Here is a 19,392-nt window from a genome sequence, read left to right on the forward strand (position 1 = left end):
TTTCAATGGGAATTACATTTCCGTCTAAGGAACGGTGGACCTGGAAATCAAAATTGGGCATCACTGATTAAACATCTGGTGATAGTTGTGACTCCAGAGGGCACACCTTGTTTATTGGGGTATGATCTCCTGAGGAGGTTATGACCTCTGATCGACTATGTAAACAAGGTCTGTTCGACCGAGACTAACCGTGCTATAAAATTTAAAATGAGTGTAATTATGCAAGCTTGAATGATACCTGTCATTTAATTGATCGACTTTCTGAGAAAGTAGAATTCCATTTAAAAAATAACCAAACCAAATCCCAGACATCACTGTCATCTCTGTAGGAGAAAAAAAACTGTGCTGGGAACCCTTCCCCATTCCTGAAAATGAACCTTCCTGCCAGTTTTAAGTGGCAATCCACACTAGAAGGGAACACCCTAAAGTTTTACACCAGTACACAATCTAAAGAAACCTTGAGTCCTGTGAAATATGACAAGAAAGAACCCACTCAAAGTCTGACGGACATTCAGAAAAAGGGCTAACAGTTGTTTTTCCCCATTCAGTTAAATGAGGGGGAGGAGCCGCTGCTTTCCAGAGTATGCCTGGATAATGGAAGGAGCTTCATCAGTGAGGAATTATTCGGACACTCGCAACAGATCAGACCATTTCCACATATAAATTGATTGACACATGGGAAGCAGGTCTGAAAACTCCAAACACTAAACATCTCCTGCCTAGCAGGTGTATGCTAAAAATGGCCATTTACAACAAAAAGCATAATGTTTGGGTTGTGAGAGATGCCCCTTCCACCTTTTTTTTGGGCAGCAACATTCTCAACCGATTGGTCACGACTGGGGGTGAACCCATGGGCTTTGGCAACACTGAAAATGCGTTTGGATCAGCTCAATTGTTGCCTTATGTGGTTGAAGTTCAAGTGCGAGAAGAGGAAACCATCCCAGGACATGTGCAACAATTTACTATTCCCCTCAAAGTTAAGAGAGGACAGAACCTCAAACATCAGGACACCTACATACATTTTAATTACCATATCCAACAAGGTTTGTATTTAAATCCGACACTTCTAGTAGACCTAGAACACAATACCATTTGAATAGTGGTGGATAACAGCGACCCTCAAAGTATCACTTTGGGCATAGACACCTTTATTGGAATGGCGGTTGATAACCAACATTATTCTATTTATTTAGGTCATGAAATCTTGGGACCAATCCCAAACAACTATTTCAACATCAGCAACAGTATTCCTCCAGAAAAGATTTTTACTAGGCATGGTGTACTCTTCCTGCATCTGCGGGGTGGAAGAGGTGCCCAGTGATATCAGGAGGGAGGGGGTAGTGTTCAGAGTCAAGGACCACTACCTGGAATCACTGGGACCTACTGTCCAGGTCAACACCATCAGAAGAGATCTCTCCACCGAAATGGAGGATACTGATATTGCCAAGCCTGAGGTCTTTCCAGGTTTCAAGGCGATGGTTGAGGAATGATCAATATTGCTGATGCCTATGAAACCGAGAGACAAAGACAAAAGCTGAAACAGGTATACCTGGAATTTTAAAATATCTTTCAGTGGAGTCATACAACTGTGGACGTACCTCTATTCATTCAATCAGCATACCCATGAACTTTCAGATGGCTCCTGTATTTGTGAAACAAAACTAGTTTCCTCTTGTGCCCATGGAATGACCCACAGAGATTATTAAGAATTTGGAATCGCGTGGGATAATTCATCCAATCCACAGTACCTTCAACAATCCGGTACTGGGGATACTCAAACCAAACAGCCAATGGAAACTCTGGGCAGACCTGAGGGAGTTGAACAAACGGGTCCACATGTCAAGATGGCCACTTCCCTAGATCGATCAAAGCCTGGTCCAGATCCAAGGGACAAAGGTGTACACCGCTATTGAACTGACCAATAGCTTCTGGACAGTACCCGTGAGTAGGGAAGAACAATACAAGCTTGCCTTTACCTTCTGAGGTAAGCAGTATACGACGACCTGAGACCCCTTTAGATACAAAAACCCAGGCAATGAGTTCAACATCTTTCTAGATAAGGCCATGCCCGACTTGGGCAAAAGGGGATACCTGGCCTATGTAGATGATGTTCTGATAAAGATCCACTATGTTCTAATCCAGTTGCAGAAACCCATAGCAAAACTGTCCTTTCAGAAGGCACAGTGGTGTAAGACCTGAGTGAACCTAGGGCATGGGATCACCCTTGAGGGTTGTAATCCCCAGGCAAAGAAGGTGGTAGCCTTAATGAAATTAAAAGACCCTACTACTCTGTGTAGCCTTCTTGTGCTCACTAATTATAGTCAGAAGTTCATTGAAGACTATGCAGAGGTCACTCCACCCTTGGTTCATGGCCGGAGTCAAGTGGGAGTGTGGGCCAGAACAAGCTGAGGCAGTTAAACTACTGAAAAGAAGCCTTTCCCAGGCTCCTTTTTTGGCTTACCCCATAAAGAACAAGGAGCGCTTCTTGGAAACAGGTTTCTCAGATGCTTGCCTAACAGCAGTCTGTAACAAAAGCATGACAAGGTTAACAAAGTCTTTTCATACACGAACAAGACTTTTTCCTCTGCCGAAGAACAATTCAATGACTGTGAGAAGGCACCCCTGGCAATGATGTGGGTGTTGAAAAACTACTGGCTATTTATCCAGGGGGAGCACATCATTGTCGAGACTCTTCACCAACCATTGCAATATCTACAAAGTTATAGATTCAGGGCAGGGAACGTTAGTAATTCCAGAATTTCTTCCTGGATTCTGTTCATGCAGTGCTTTCCTGTGGAAAAACAGATATGGCCAAAACAAGAAGAGTCCCCTAGCGCAAGGGTTGGCAGACTTGCATGATTGTGCTCAAGAAAACTGCCTGGAGGACAAAAGTCGAATGACCAACAATAACATGGAGGAGTACTTAACTTCCCCACACAAGGCCTATGAAGAAGACAAATGTCAGGGGATACCCACAGTTAATGTGGATGGGTGCTCCTACCGTGTTGATAACAACGGGGAAAAAGAACTAGTGACTGGCACTGGGAATGCCTCGGTGAAGGATACCCCTGAACCCTCTGCTGGTTACAAAATAGGACCTTGAAGTAGTCAGATTGCAGAGTTGATGGCCGTTCATCAAGCCATCTTCGGTGCAGTACACTACCAACTCGATTAACCGGTCATAATCACTGACTCTGATTATGTCAGGAATGAGTTTGTGGAGCACCCGATTAACTGGATGAGTCAAAGCATGCTTTGTGCCAAAAATAAACCCTTAAAGCATGCCAAACTGATCCAGTCAGACGATCTGGTGACCTCCAATGAGATGACCATCTATTGGAAGAAGATAAGAAGTAATTTCAAAATAGGGGGCCAGATAAGGCTGAGAATGAGCTGGCTGACCAACTGGCTAAAACCGGAGCGTTGCAGGGGGATTTCATACAAATGGAATCCCTGCTAGGGGAGATCCAAGTGTTCACCAGGTTGCAAACTTGTGGAATAATGAACTCTCGACTGAGGAGTAAAGATACCCCCGATGCAGATTTGATCGCTGCACAGAAAGAGGACCCGATCATTGGAAAATTCTATCAACACATTGAAGACACTGTGAGTTCTCCGCTAACAGAGTCGTATTATACCAGTAAAGAGGATCTCCGGGTGTTGATGACGTTTTCCAAGATGTTCCAGATCCAAGACGATTTGTTCATAAGGAGATCCCTATCTGGCTGTGACCAGTGGGCGGTACCTACCTCATTACAAAGCTTGATACTGAACCACACCCATGAAACGGCCACTGCCGGTCATATGGGGTTTCACATGACATTAGAAATCTTGAGTGAGGTTGTCACTTACCTGAAGGGCTGTCTTGTGTGTGCTCAATTCCAACCCAGTTCACTCACACAGAGCTCTGCTACAGAAAAGGGGAATGACACTGCCTTTGTCAGATTTGCAAGTCGATTTCCTCAGGCCAGTGATTTGCTCCTTTAGAGGAAACAAGTACAGGTTGACTGTGACATGCTTGTTCATAAAGTGGGCAGAATGTATTCCAGCCTAGAATTTTAAGTCAGAAACAGCTGCTGCACTAATGATCAACCAAATCTTCTCTTGTTTCGGCTTCACACAAATGATTGAGTAAGATTAAGGAAGTCATTTTACTAGTGAGATGATGGCGCAATTGTCAGTATCTTAAAGAAGTTCATGGCAGATTCTGGACCCAGTTGGGACATCTGATTACTGATTGTCCTGACGGCTGTTAGGTCTACGCCATCTTCTGCACTAAAGATGTCTCCATTTGGGCTCATGAACAGATGAAAAATGGTGTTACCTCAGCATCTGCTGTATATAATTCTGAAGCAGACACTGATAAATGCATCCACTACTCATGAGTACACTGACAATGTAAGGAATCGCCTCCAGCACGATTTTGCTTATGCTGAGCACAATTTAGAAAAGTCAGCTGAAGGAATGAAGACCTATTATGATCTAAAGACCACCAAAAAAATAGTATGAAGTAGAGGACAAGGTTTACCTGTACAATATTCAAAGGAATCAGACAAAGGAGTGGACATTTATCCCATCTTGGTGTGTTCCCTTTGAAATTATAAATAGAATACCACCTGTTGCCTACATGATCTGCATCCCAAAATGAGAACAGACAGTAGACAAATGGGTACACAACAATCAGTTGAATAGTTTGCATCCCAGACAAGCTTTACTACTGATTGAGGAGCCAAATGAAAGTCGAACAGAGTAACCAGATGAAGAACACAAATGAAGGATGAAAAATCAGATGGAAACTAAGACATGCATTTATATTTATATATGTATGAAAGAAAGTGGGTGAGGGACACACTCTGGTTCCCAGCTTAGTGTACCTTCCACAGTCCAGTAGATCTTGTCCTCCAAACACTTTCATGCCTCTTGCAATCTTCAGGGAGGAAGTCTGTTCAGGTGTTAATGGATAGTACCAAATATGTCCTCGGGGAATTCTGGTTGCTGTAGTCAATTCAAGTAGCCAGGGACCAACTCACCCTCCAATTACACAGTGTAAATCCCCGATTGGGGGGAGGGGGAAAACCAGCAGTGTGGCTCTCCTGAGTAGGGGCATGGGTCACCCCATTGCCGCCACCGCTGAAGCCCAGGACTCCCAAAAACATGTATGAAAGAAAGAGGGTGAGGGGCACACTCTGGTTCCCAGCTTAGTGTTCTCCCACAGTCCAGTAGATCTTCTCCTCCAAGCGCTTTCATGCCTCTTGCAATCTTCAGGGAGGCAGTCTGTTCAGGTGTTAATGGTTAGTACCAATTATGGCCTCAGTGAATTCTGGTTGCTGTAGTCAATTCAAGTAGCCAGGAACCAACTCACCCTCCAATGACACAGTGTAAATCCCCAATTGCGTGGTGGGGGGAAACCAGCAGTGTGGCTCTCCTGAGTAGGGGCATGTGTTACCCCGGTGCCGCCACCTCTGGAGCCCGGGACTACCAAAAACATGTATAAAAGAAAGGGGGTGAGGGGCGCACTCTGGTTCCCAGCTTAGTGTACCTTCCACAGTCTAGTAGATCTTCTCTTCCAAACGCTTTCATGCCTCTTGCAATCTTAAAGGAGGCAGTCTGTTCAGGTTTTAATGGTTAGTACCAATTATGGCCTCAGGAAATTCTGGTTGCTGTAGTCAATTCAAGTAGCCAGAAACCAACTAACCCTCCAATGACACAGTGTAAATCCACAATTGGGGGGAGGGGGGAAAACCAGCAGTGTGGCTCTCCTGAGTAGGGGCATCTGTCACCCTGGTGCCACCATCTCTGGAAAGGGTCTTCTGATGAAACCCCCACTATTTTCTGCTCTTCCCCATGAAAGAATCTTGGAAGCACAGAGGGGGGGCATGTGGGGTGTGATCAAAGGATCCAAACCAACAGGATTGAAGGGCCCACTGAAAAAAATGACCTGCCAGCCTTTATAACAAAACGTTCACACTGAAAATGGGCCTATTAAAGCAGACTGTGGGGTTTCTGCAAGTAGTACAAGGAAGTGTTATGTGACAAAGGCCTACCTGTCATTACAAAAGGAAAAGCAGTATGTTAATTCACAGAGGCAGAAGACATACAGAGGCCCTTTTCATGTGGAAAGCAGGATTTTCAAACACTGACACCGAAATTACTTTGCAAGACATGAGAAAATGTACCCTTGCAAACATAAAGATATTAGGGAAAATACAGTGTTGACAAAACGTTATGCATGTTATACTTCACATGCAAAATACCGGCAAACATATGAATAGAAAAGCCCATTTTGTTTCCAGGGGCATATGAAAAGTTCCTGTAGGCCTGAGATAGACCCTTTTGCTTGTTGTGGGCATATGTTACAAAGGACTCCCCCACTGAAAGTCTGGCTTGCATCCCAGCTGTTTACAACTGCAAAAACCTGTTGCTGCTAAGCATGTGCAGGGCAATTTGCCTAGCCGGTGCATGATCGGAATGTAGGGGGGAGGAGTGAAAAAAGGGGCGGCAATCAAGGATGAACTCTGAAAAAAATACAGGAAATAGAAGCGTCCCAGATTAAAATGTTTGTCCCCTTCATATAAAAGGACAGGATGCAAGATGTCTGCAGGGTCTTGTGACATCACAGTTCTGGCCTAGCTCATTTTCTGCAGTGGGGGATTTCTGTGTTGCCAAGGCCTCCAAAGTGTTTACGACTGGCAACTACCAACTTCAAACAACAAAGAAGCTAATATAAAAGAAACTCTGGTCACAGGCTGACTAAGAGTGACAAATGGCATGGAGGAAGGGAAGCTCATATTTGCACATATGAAGATTACCCCCTAGGTTAAATTGACTATCATAAGTGTTGCATTTTCTCAGAAACTGCAAGTCACATTGCAAGTCACATTTCCTGCTGAGCTCTGTGTTTTGCTTTTGGTCCTGTATTTCACCTGCTTTCTTATTTCCAAGTTCCCTTTTGTGCTTTGTGCTTTGCCTTGGTTGTGTACTATATATCTGTATTCTCTACTTCTAGGTTCCCTGTTTTGCTCTTTTCTATCTGATGGTTCTGTACTGCATCTGATTTGTTGTTCTTGTTCTTTGTTGTGCCCCCTCCCTTTTGTTTCCCCCCTGTGCCTCCCTCCTGTCTGCCCCCCTGTGCGACCTCCTCTCCCCTCCCCTGACTCTGCTCCCCTCTCACTATCCCCTCTTTCCTCCCTGCACACCCTATGGGGCTCTCTGTCTCACCTATCCTTTTTAACTGCTTTTCTATCGACTATCCTATCCCTCTCACTAAGGCTGGCAGAAAGAATCTCAAAAGGGACATCCTGGCCTCCAACACAGGCCTCCCTATCGCTGATACATATACCAGTGCTTCCTCCAGACGAACCCTTACCAACATACTCTTTGTCGTTCCCTCTCCAGGCCTATGGACCCCCCATTTGGTCTCTGTTCTCTCTCCTTTTCCCTCTTCTCCCTTTAATGGTGGCATCCAGTGGGAAGACTTCCTCGCCCCCTTCCACTCCTCCAAGACCATCATTAATGTCTACTTAAATGACACCATCTTGGTCCAGGGTCATCAGGCTAATCTCCTCCTCTTTGATAGATGATTCATGCACCAACTTCCTTTCCATTCCTGCTATCCCTTCTTGCCCCACTCCGGCTCCACTGCCACCTCCTTCCTCTGCCAACACTTCTGCACCCCCTGCTGCTTCTCCAGCCACCCTATGGCCTCCCCCCTCTAGCACCCCTTTGGCACTCTCTTCTCCCTCTCTGACTACCCTTGCTTCTCTTCCTTCCTCCTCTGCCCATCCTCGGGCACCTCCAACACTTCTCCAGAGTGTACCTCTGGCCTTTACCCCTCCCCGTAAGTCTGTCAAATGTGGCAACCTGCACGACATTGTTACTCTCAACTCTCGTTCAACTGTCAAACACTCCTTTGACATCTGTCGTCTCGTGGAAGAGCTTGATTTGGATGTACTCAGTCTCACCGAAACTTGGTCCATGGCCAGCTCTTTCACAAGTTTCGACACTCTCCATCCCAATGGCTATAAGATCCTCCCCGAACCCAGAAACACCCAGCCCGGTGGGGGTGTAGCCTTTGTTTTTCCCAGAGTGGATCCCTGCTTATATCATCCCAATGCAGCACTGCTCCTCTTTGAATGTCTGGTCTGCAGGCTCTCTATCTCTCCTGCCCTCTCGCTCACTGTGACCGCCTGACTAGGTCACCCTCTTCCTCTCTGAGTGGGCTGACCTTTCCTCCTCGCTTCTTGCCTCTACCTCTCAACCTCTCCTCCTTGGAGACTTAAACATCCACCTGGATGCTACCAGCCCTTCTTCAGGACTCTTTCACTACCCCTGCAAATCTCTCTCTCACTCTCTATTATTCCCTCTGGCACGACTCACTCTGCAGGGAATACCCTGGAGTTCCTCAGACCTCCCCTTCTCTAACCCTCTCACCACTCCTCTCTCTTATAGTGATCACTTTCTCTTTTCTTCCCAGCTCTCGCTCTCTTCCCCTCAGTTCAAATCGACTCCAGCACTGCCACCTACCTTCTTGGTCATCAAGGGGGTGTCAGTTGAGGCTTTTGCCGCTACTTTCTCTCCACCTCCTGCAACTTTGACTGACTCACACCCTAACACAGCCCTCTCTAACCTTCATCTCTCTATCTCTAACACTCTGGATATCCTTGTTCCTGTCATGAGGATCTGCTTTTAGCCCAAATCCAAGTGCAACTCTTGGTACGATTCTGACCTCACTGCCCTTAAAAGCAAGTTTAGGGTGAAGAAGAGGAAGTGGAGGGCATTGGGCACACCCCCTGACAAACTGGCCCGCCGCCTGCTCTAAAGGCAGAACAGATTCTCTGTCCTCTCTATGAAAAGAGCTTACACCCAAGCCTGCATCTCTGCAGCATCTAACAACTCGGCCAAACTTTTCAAAACCTGCAAGGGCCTGGCCATTCCTTCTGCAGTCTCTACCTCTCCTGTTCCCTCCCAGACCTTCTGCACAGCCTTGGCCTCTCAATTCACTACTAAAACTCAGGACATCCTGTCCACCCTCTTTTCCTTTACCTCCTCTTCCTCCTCCTCTACCACTCCTGGCCTGTCTGAGGCCATCTAGCCTTCCCCTTTCTCCTCCTTCACCTTTTCACCCCTGACGCTGTTTCTAGACATGGCTAATCTATGAAAGTCTCATCAAAGCAGGTTCTCCTCTGCTCATCCAGAGCAATCAAGGACCACATCTAGACCCTTGGCCGATTTCTGCAATCACTCCTTTGCCACTGAAACTTTCCTCTCCCCCTTAATTACTCTCGTGTGCACCCCCATCCAAAGAAGCCCTCGGCCGATCCTTCCTCTCCAGCTAACTATCACCGGATCTCCATCCTTTCCTGGGCAAACCCTTGGAAAAGCTGGCCATCTCCCAGCTTAATCTACATGCTGAATCTGTTGGTTGCCTCAATGACCACCAGCCTGGCTTCAGAGCTACCAGAAGCATGGAAACTGCTCTCCTGATCACCCGTGAATACTTGCTCTCCAACCTAAGAACCTTGGTGTCATATTCAACTCCACACTCTCCTTCTCTCCTCACATCTCTGACTTCTCTAAGAAGTCAAACTATCAGCTGCACCTCCTCATAGGTATTCTTCCTTTTCTCAACTTCCCCCAGTAGCACACTGTCTCCAGCGCTCTGGTCCTCTCTAGGCTGAACTATTGCAACAGCCTCTTTCTAAATCTTCCTGCCTCTACTCTTCAACTTTTACAACTCATCCAGAACAGGACTGTGAGACTTGTCCTTGGCCTCAATCCCAGTGATTGTATCTCACCAGCTCTGATATCTCTTCACTGGCCCTGCGTGGCTGCAAGGATCAAATTCAAGACCCTCTGCATCATCCACAAGGCTTTCTGGGGCCTGGAACTGCTCTACCTCCAATGTTCTCTTCCAAAACATCTTCCTTCGCGAGCTCTCCGCTCATCCACCTCCAACTCTCTTAGGGTCAGACTCTTCTCCAAGCAGAGAGTTGGGGGCAGATCTAGCTCCTTGGCTGTGGCCTCACTCTGGAACAGCCTCCATGCCTCTCTCAAACTTGAGCAGAACCTCCTCGGTTCTGGAAGCAACTCAAGACCTTGATTTTTGCTTTTGCTTTCTTTCTTCCTCTCCCCTGCTGATGCACCTGACTACTCCACGCACTGGTCACCTTCTGATCTCAGGCCCAGGCTCCTGCATGTCCAGTTGCCGTCGCAATTCCTCATGGGTTCCCCAGCACTTAAGGGTCTGTATCTGCAACCCTACAGTCCCTTCTCTCTGCACTTATGTGCCACCCGCTTCTGCACTGTGAGTTAACTGCACTTCCCCCTTCCCCATCTGGCAGTTCTCCCCTTCCCTCTTCCCAGCACTTGCGTGATCTAAATGACAGAAGGCCTAGTAAGATCGTTATTTTGTCCCCCTTTGTTTTCCCCTCCTTGTCTTGTCATGCCTCGAAACAGTGCACAGGCGCTTTTTTGGCACAATTACTGCGGAAGTAATTGTGCCACGGTAACTGCATCAAAAATGGGCAGAAAATCGGCGCATTCACCTCCAGGTCAAAGCTACAGGTGAATGCTCTGAGTTTCCCCCAAACTCAGGATCTGGCAGAGCAGAATGCAGCGGTAATAGCACTAATGCTGCATTTTTACTGCTCCACCCAACGTGTGAGGAGGCCCAATGTGCCACGTGCGACTTAGGGAAATGTAATAACCAGCTAAAAGGTGTTCCTGGCTGCTCTGAATGTGTTCCGAATTTGAGATTTGGCGAACTGGTGGAAGGTAAAATTAGGAATGTGGGGAGTAAATTGCATGTTCGTAATGATTATGCTTTTTGTAAAAATGGCAGAAAATTGACAAACGCCCATGCAAAATGGTGGAGAACAGGCGATTTTAAAATAAAAGTGTAGGTGAAATCATAATTGCCATATGCATAGGTACCAATCTATAAACCAAACTGCTGGCCTTTTAAGCATGCAGGAACATTGAAATTGCACAGCACTACATATGTACATTTCTTTTGTTCATTGATCAGTGTTGATTATTTGTGGAAGTGAAATAGGGATATTATATAAGTATTATGATTTGTGTTTTTCCCAAACTGCTTGTATGATTTATTTGTGTAACCAGAAGATTAATTGTGAGCTACTAAGAAGGTGGCGTGTGTTGCTTTAGTGTGATCCCATTATTTATCATTCAAACAAATACAAATTTAATTCCTATACCAACAACATCCCCAAAATACCATCCCTAAAACACCTCGCCTTACCCAAAACCCTCCCCAAAAACCCACCCAAGACACCATCCCCAAAACTCCCTTGCAACGTCACACAAATAGTCACTTCCGGTATCCTGTTCCACAACCTTTGGTGTCAGGTCTCACTGTACGCAGCACCTTGGGGTGACAGAGGTGGAGGGCTCAAACCCATGGCCCCAGATATTTTGCAGGGTCAGCAGCATGCAGGCATTTAAGGAAAAAGCAAAGGCTGACATATCATCTGTGTTTCGTGTATCCTCTGTCTGACTCTGGTCATGTCAGTGGTGGCGTGGCTGAGGGAACAGGAAATCCGGCAGCAACACACCTCCATGCAGTCCTTCATGGCCTGCATATGTTCCACCTGCTGAACCACCAGTGCCTCAATTGATGCATGCCGCTTACTCTATGGCACCTAGCTCCACCCATATGGCTGCCATATTGTGCATAGGCAGAGGTGTTGGACTGTGGGGAGCATTAGGCTGGAGCATGGGGAACGGAAGCCCATGTCCTGCTCCTCCTCATTGGAGGTGCATGTGGCTGCCCATACCACTATGGTGTTGAGACTGCACAACCTGAGATGGTGAGGCGGTGTGCCCATGCGCTGATGCATGGCTTGCAGAGTGGGGACTGCAGCCATGTGGATTTCCACAGTTGCTGGCCTAGGTGTGGCAGCTTCAGTGGCATCTGTGCCACCTGCATGGCCGGTAGAGGGGCCACTGAGTAACGCTTAGGGGTGCTATCCTCTAGACCCGTTAGAGGTTCCACTGTGGGGGTATGTGGTGGCTTTGCTGCTTTGCTCTGCCACCTACACCTGCTGCCTTTGGGTCCGGCCTGTGCAGCAGTGGAGGTGAATGGTATGGCAACAGTGGAGTGTCCGGCCTCTTCATTGTCTGTGGACTGTGTACCTGTTGGGAGTAAAATGATATACTGCAAGACATAATGCAACATTGAGTGTGTTCTACATATGCACATTTTATATGTTTGGCATGGGTGGTATTAGGCCAATGAGTGCTGCTACTACTAGGTGGGAGTAGTCTATGCTGTAAGGGAGGCATGGTAGGACAAGTATGACACTGACACAAAAGGTACAATTTGTAAAACCTTTATTGAAGTTTCAATGGGGTTGGAGAAATTCGTACTCTGCTGTATAGCTAAGATGGGAGGAGTCTCGACCATCAAATAATAAATAAAACAGTCCTCGTTCTGTCTGTCAAATCAAAATGGCCTATACTAACAAAACCTAATGCCTGCCCTATATCTTGTACAGAAATGTGAAAAAGAGAATATGTATCCAAAGAAAAGTCATATAACGAATAAATACCCCACGTTGGACAGCATGCAGGAAGGCAGTCTCTGTAGGCAAGATGACACTCTCTGGCCCAGGCTCGTAACACAAAAGCAGTTCAAGACATGGATTGAGGGCTGCCTGGCCTTCCACGTTAAAGTCTTGCATTCTAATTCCCAAAAACACAGTTCAACAAAAAGTTCACGTCGGTCTCCCTCTGTCAACTTTTCAAGCATAATTTCACATCAGTCTCCGTCAATCGGGCTGGGATCTTTCAGAACACAAGTTCACGTCGCTATCCCTCAGTTGGGCTCAGACCATTCCAAAACAAACAGTTCAAAAGAAAAATACTTGCAGGGGTTCCCTTCCCCAAGCTTAAATTGTCTCCTTTAGGGGTTCCCTTCCCCTAACCTTTTACACCTTCAGTCTCCCTCTGTCGGGCTCAGACTGTTTCCTGATGTCGAAGACTTTCGAATGGGCGTAGCCTTTTCCTACAGACCTCTGCAGGACCACTTCTGCTAAAGCTTACGCCAAAGTTTAGCCTCCAACTTAGCCCAGGGTACAGAGTCCTCTCTCGTCTGTGCCCCAAAATTAATTTTAAGCTCTATTTGCTGCTTGAATAATTTAATTACCGGCAGCAAGGAGTACCTTCCAAATTTAAAATCAAACTGGATTAAGTCCATAATACATTTTGGACAACCCTTCCTTACATCAGGTATTGCCTGACATGTTCTGCTGTGAGATCGGCAAAACACAAAAGGCAATGTTGGGTAGGTCTTCCATGGAAAGCCATTATAATTGAATTCCCTTTCTGAACCCTGCTGCATTGATGCCATGGCAGAGGGTTATGGAATTCATACTCAACTGCCATGCTTGTCCTCAAGCCCAGGGACTGTATCTCTCCTGCCCTGAAATCTCTGCACAGGCCCCTGGTGGGTGCAAGAATCAAGTTCAAGACCCTCTGCATCGTCCATAAGTCTTTTTGGGGCCTGCACTACATCCAACTCTCTATTCCAAAATACCTTCCTTCTCGAGCCCTTCACTTAGCTTAAGACGCTTCTCCAGGCAGAGAGTGGGGGATATATATATATATATATATATATATATATATATATATATATATATATATATATATATATATATATATATATATCTTCTCTGCAGGTAACTCCCTTTGGAATGGCCTCCCTGCCCCTCTCAAACTTGAGCCAGACCACATGTAGTTCCAGTAACAACTAAAAACCTTATTTTTCTCTTCTGCTTTCTCTCGCTCCCTCCCCTGCTGACCTACCTGTCTGCGGTGCCGACTGGTTGCTTGGTACCCTCAGAGTATTACTGGGTACCAGGCTCCTCCATGATCAGTTTCCCCTGTACTGCCTCCCAGCCTGCCTTGCACTTAGGTGCTGTAACTGTAGCATCTACAGTCCCCTGCCTCCTGGCACCTACCCAGAGCCACGCTGTCCTGGCTGCACTTACTCAGAGCAATGTTGTCATGATTGCATTTACCCCTCCCTTTCGCTGGCACTTCCCCCTCTGCCTTCCCCCTGCACTTTTCCATTGTCGCACTTGCAAGATCTGAATGAGACAGGCCTAGTAAGAGTGCTTGTCTTGTCCTCCCTCCATTGTCTTGGTGCGCCCAGAAACACTTGTGTACAGGTGCGTTATAAATGACATATCATATTATGCCATTGCAACAGGAGGATGTGACATTTTCTCTGACAATTGTATGTTTTTTCGAATGTGGGTTTGCTGTGAGGTGAGGCGAGAAGCTGGAATTTTCTTAACTTTTAAATAATACTGTCATGCTTCCCCTCTTTCCCTCTGTAGTGCTGGTCCATGGGGACAGTACAAGATATGGAAAAGGGATGCAGCGAGCCATACCCACCAGAACATTATAAAAGGGTAGTTTCTAACTGCAGTGAATATTTCGCCTCTGAGTTCCGAGAGGAATCATAGGCAACTCGGGAATTGAATTTCAAATGTCACTCGCAAGCCCTCAATGGAATAGCTCTTTAGTTGTTAACTACCCATTTGTAATTTTATGAGTGTTTTATAATTTGCAGATATACACTTTCCAGCATTCCTTGCTTATCTGAGTTTCTATATGAAATCTTCCAAACATTTACGTTCCCCAATTCTTAAGAATTTAGAAGAGGTTGTTCCTTTAAACAAATATGGTTTTAATATCTGTCTAGCCGAGAGGTCTTCAAACTGTGGGGCGTGAACCCCTGGGGGGCGTGGCCTCATTTCCAGGTGCGATACCGCAGCTTGAAAAATATATGGAAAGAAAACGTGGGTCTGTGAGGAGCCCAGGGCAGATGCGGCTCATCCATAATGCGAGAGGGTGCATCGACCCAGTGGGCCCCACACCCATTATGGAGTAGCAGAGGAGCCAGCCCAGTGAAATACTGAGCGCTCCCTCAGCTGCTTTTTTACAGCTGAGTGAGTGCTCCTAGGCTGGCTGAACTGTTCCCCAGCCACACATGCTCAATGAGCCAAGCAAGGCTTGGGCGCTTTGCTTCGCTAGCCTTGCATAGCTCATTTGTAATGCTGGCTGTGGAACTGCATGTATGCACATGCAAGGGGGAGCTCCTGCACCTCCTCACGCATACCGACAAGGCAGGCTGGAGCAGGGTGTTTCAGCACCCACACTCAGGCCCCTGTACGCATGTGAAGGAACCAGGAAGCTTTTACTTCCCAATTCCTGTTCAAGATGCAGGAGCTGGAGTGCAGGGGAGGAAACTTCAGGACTGGGGCAGCATAAGGTACGTTTATGTTAATTAATTCTTTATGTATTTATGTGTATGCTCATGTTGTGAGTACGAGTATGATGATGGGTGCTTGCGTGAATGATAGAGTGCTTGATTTGTGAATGTGCGTGTGTTTGTATTGGTCCGTAGAGCTGATTTTGGTGAGTGGGCGGGGGGAATTGTCCAACAAAGGCATTTTAAAAATGCCTTTGTTGCACAATCACCTTAACCACATGCCAAAATCAGCTCTCCTTCTGAGGCATTGTGGAGCCCAGGAGATAGGGATTGTATTATTTTTATTGGACATATATCATAGATGTCCGTCCAGGCAAAAATACCATACTTTCCTCCTGGACCTCCCAGCACACTGTATACACACATAATCACTTTGATTGTGTGTGTGTGTGTGTGTATTAGGTGCTGTGAGGCCCAGGGAAGAGGGATGATATCATTTTACTCGACATCTATTATAGACTGAAAGGTGTGACAAACCTTGTTTCTAGTGGCGCTGGCTGTTGGTTGTTGACCAATGGTTGTAATCTTCCATTCTCTGAGTTGTCAGCATTTTAGCACTCATGCAAAAGCAACTCCTGATTGGTTATCATCAGTACAATTCTAATGTGGTAACAAACATGGATCACATGTCAAGCACTGTATGCTAGGTGTAGGTGAAACAAAAGCTGATGCGCGTTTCGACCATAGTCTTTATCAAGGCTGTGATGGATGAAGTGTGGGGTGATCATTGTGGAAACCATGTTGTCGCAGTGTTAGTGATAATTTAAAAAACAGACAAGGACAAAATGATATTATCACATTCAAATTGTCATATGTCACATTGGGGTGATGTGTGGTGAGTTGTGGTGGTGATGACAATGAGAAGGCAATTATAAGAGCAGCAAATGTGCCAGTCCGCAGATTATACCACAATCACCAACTAAATCCTTGAGGTTGCGCAGGGGATCGTTTTTATCTCCAACTACAACTTTCTGAACCTTCTGAACCTTCTTCTCAGGTATTGGACCACCACTGCATCATTGAACGCAGTCGAGCCACCATGACTGACTACCTGGAATCCAGGAAAACTGACACTAAAAAGCTATTTGCTTCAAAAGGCTCAACAATACATGCCTTTCCACCCACACCCAATGCGCCTGATAATCTACGGCCACAATTCATAAAACTAGAACGTCTGTGTACCAAGGAAAGAAACACATTTTGGGAGAGATTCACTCTCCAAACTTACATGGAACAGGAAAAAATACCAAGAAGACTTAGGATCATCATCTTGCCAGACTTTACAAACTCTGAGGATGCCGATCTTGTAGCCAAGTGGGAAGCAAACCTGATCATGGTTTTGAAAATCATGATGGAAATTTTTATAGGAAAAATCGCTTCTCTCGAGCTGATTACTTCCTAATATATCAATGCGTAGACTTAACACTCTCCTTAGTTGGAAAAGATATCCTGTCCCTTCATGGTGCTACTGTCAGACCAAGCATCAATGCAGGTGCACTGCTTCGGTCAACAGAACTGCCCAAAATCTTCATGTTAGGTGTGCACCATTACTGCACATACACCAAGAAAATCAGAATATGCCGAATTAAATTTTCTGAGGGGCGCACAGATTGGGTCTAAAAAAAGAAGCAATTGGTCCTGAGGAAGATGATATACGAAAGAAAATCATTGAAACCGGTCGACCAGATCTTTAGATGTCACCTGATTAAGAGTGACACATAATGGACTTGATCTAATTTGAGCTAATTGGAAACTTGAATCAACAATATGGACATTCTAATGGTTTTTTATGTGAAGATTACGTTCTCTCAAAAAAAACAAAAAAAAAAACTTTGTGTGTACTCCAAAGGGAGAGATAATGTGTGGGAGTACAACAACATGTTGGGAGTGTTATTTATATTCTTAAATATTTTAGTACATTACACTTGGGACAATCAGATGAAATCACAATCAGACCCACTTCACGGAGGGCAAATAAATTGTCCAAAATTGTGACGCTTAGACCCACGCAAACTGTCTGATTGACCAAAGTGTGCAGGTAGGGGGCATGAATTCCTAAACTGCAATTTTTAACTACTTTGTGTTTAAATCAGGGTTTGAATAATACAATCATTGTTTCAATTACCTTGCCTGACAGCCACTTCATTGAATGTAGGAATAGGGTGAGTTTCTCTTCATCTATCTCTCTTAGATAGTCGGTGCCACAGCGCTCCCTAGGGCCAGTAGCACCATGAAGGGACAGGATATCTTTTCCGATTAAGGAGAGTGTAAGGGCTACACATTGATGGCTTAGGAAGTAATCAGCTTGAGAGAAGCTATTTTTCTGATTTCTGTTTTGCGTGTTAAATATATAGTGTGATAATAGAAAGGACAAAGTACCCTATATTGGAGGTACCAACCAAAAAATATTTTCCCTGTGCTGTTTATGGAACTTTTGATAGAACATGCCGACAGGGCACATACAAGATTGGTTATTGAAATTGACCAACTAAAAATCGATATAGAAGCCAGCAAATCACCTGCAGCTACAAAGGACAAGAACTACAAAATCATGTATGAAATTCTGAAAGCTCACCAGGATGAGGTCAAGATCATAAAATGCAGGAAATTTGCGCGGGATGAAAGAGATTAAAGACAACTGGGTATTCAGAGTTCAACCCGAATTTGACAATGTACAGGGCACCAACTTGAAGGGGATCACCATAAACACCTCACCAGCAACTTTAGACGCATATAGTGACCACGACCAAGCCCCCGAAGAACCAGAAAACAACACAGCGCAATCATCATCAAGCCTAACCAGACCCAATGAAACAAGCAGAAGCATTGGATACAATTGTTTTAGACGAAATCCAATGCAACAACAAAGGAACACATGCACCTACCAAGAAAGGAGTGATTTTTTTAGATCCTCCATGAGACAACATACTACCGAGAAGAGACCCAAGAGAGGCTAACGAGCGGGGACCACGAAACGCAATAGAAGAACAAGAAAGTGCTATCAGATTGACAAGATCACAAACCCAACTGCAACAGAGGGAAGTGAGACCCCACAACTAGTGATCAACCTTTCCAGTCACACCCTAACTAACATCGATATCAACGTGCTAAACAAGGGCCTGTCATTTGCACCCTCATCTCACATAAATCTCGTTGAAGCACACACATATACCTGGAAACTGAAGCTTAACAAATACTTTGCCAAACAGGTGAACTGGCGCTCCACCAAAAAACTTAATGTCACAATCAGTGACATCGATATGGAACATCTGGAGCATACACAACTTCTAGCAACACTGGCAGAACAACCTGGGACACCGGGCCAGACGATGCAACAAATGCTACAAGAGCTAAATATAGAGGAAAGCAACCTTAAAATCCCTGAAATCAAAGCAAAATCTAAGTTCACATCGAACCTACAGGAGGACAACGCCATCGACATCTTTACCCAAGCAGTGACATGAGATCTACACGCATTGGAAGACCTTATGGAATCTAGACATAACACAAACTCTGACAACTTCACAAACCAAGAAAGGCAGGCATTCAAGGATCTCCAACAAAACAATGCGATCATAATCCAGGAAGCCAATAAAGGCGGCAACGTTGCGATAATGGGCAGAACAGACTATGTCACTAATGCAATGACACATTTAACAACACCGGGATGCTACAAAATGCTTCAGAGCAACCCCACCAAAGAAATAGCACTTGCAGCCAACACTTTACTAACAAAATGGCACCGGCGGGGCTTATTGATCGATGATGAATACATATACCTGTGGCCGAAACGGCCCAGGATGCCGACGATATGCTTTCTGTCCATAAAGAATTCAACAAGATCCCGGAAGGGCACCGATCCTAAGTGGGATTGGCTGGATAACAGAAACTTTCAGCACATACATCAATAATGTACTTGCTCCGGAGGTTCCTAAAATCCTAACATTTCTACGGGACACCATGCACACCTTACTACTTCTACAAGATATCTCATGGTAAACCAACTACATACTAGTCACTTTGGATGTTAAAGACCTCTACACAGCCATTGACCAGAGGCTTGCCCTACGGGCCATAGACTTTGCCTTTGCTAA

Source organism: Ambystoma mexicanum, chromosome 2p (genome assembly GCF_040938575.1).
Source record: "Ambystoma mexicanum isolate Mex_15411 chromosome 2p, UKY_AmexF1_1, whole genome shotgun sequence".
In the NCBI taxonomy this organism is placed as follows: Eukaryota; Metazoa; Chordata; class Amphibia; order Caudata; family Ambystomatidae; genus Ambystoma; species Ambystoma mexicanum.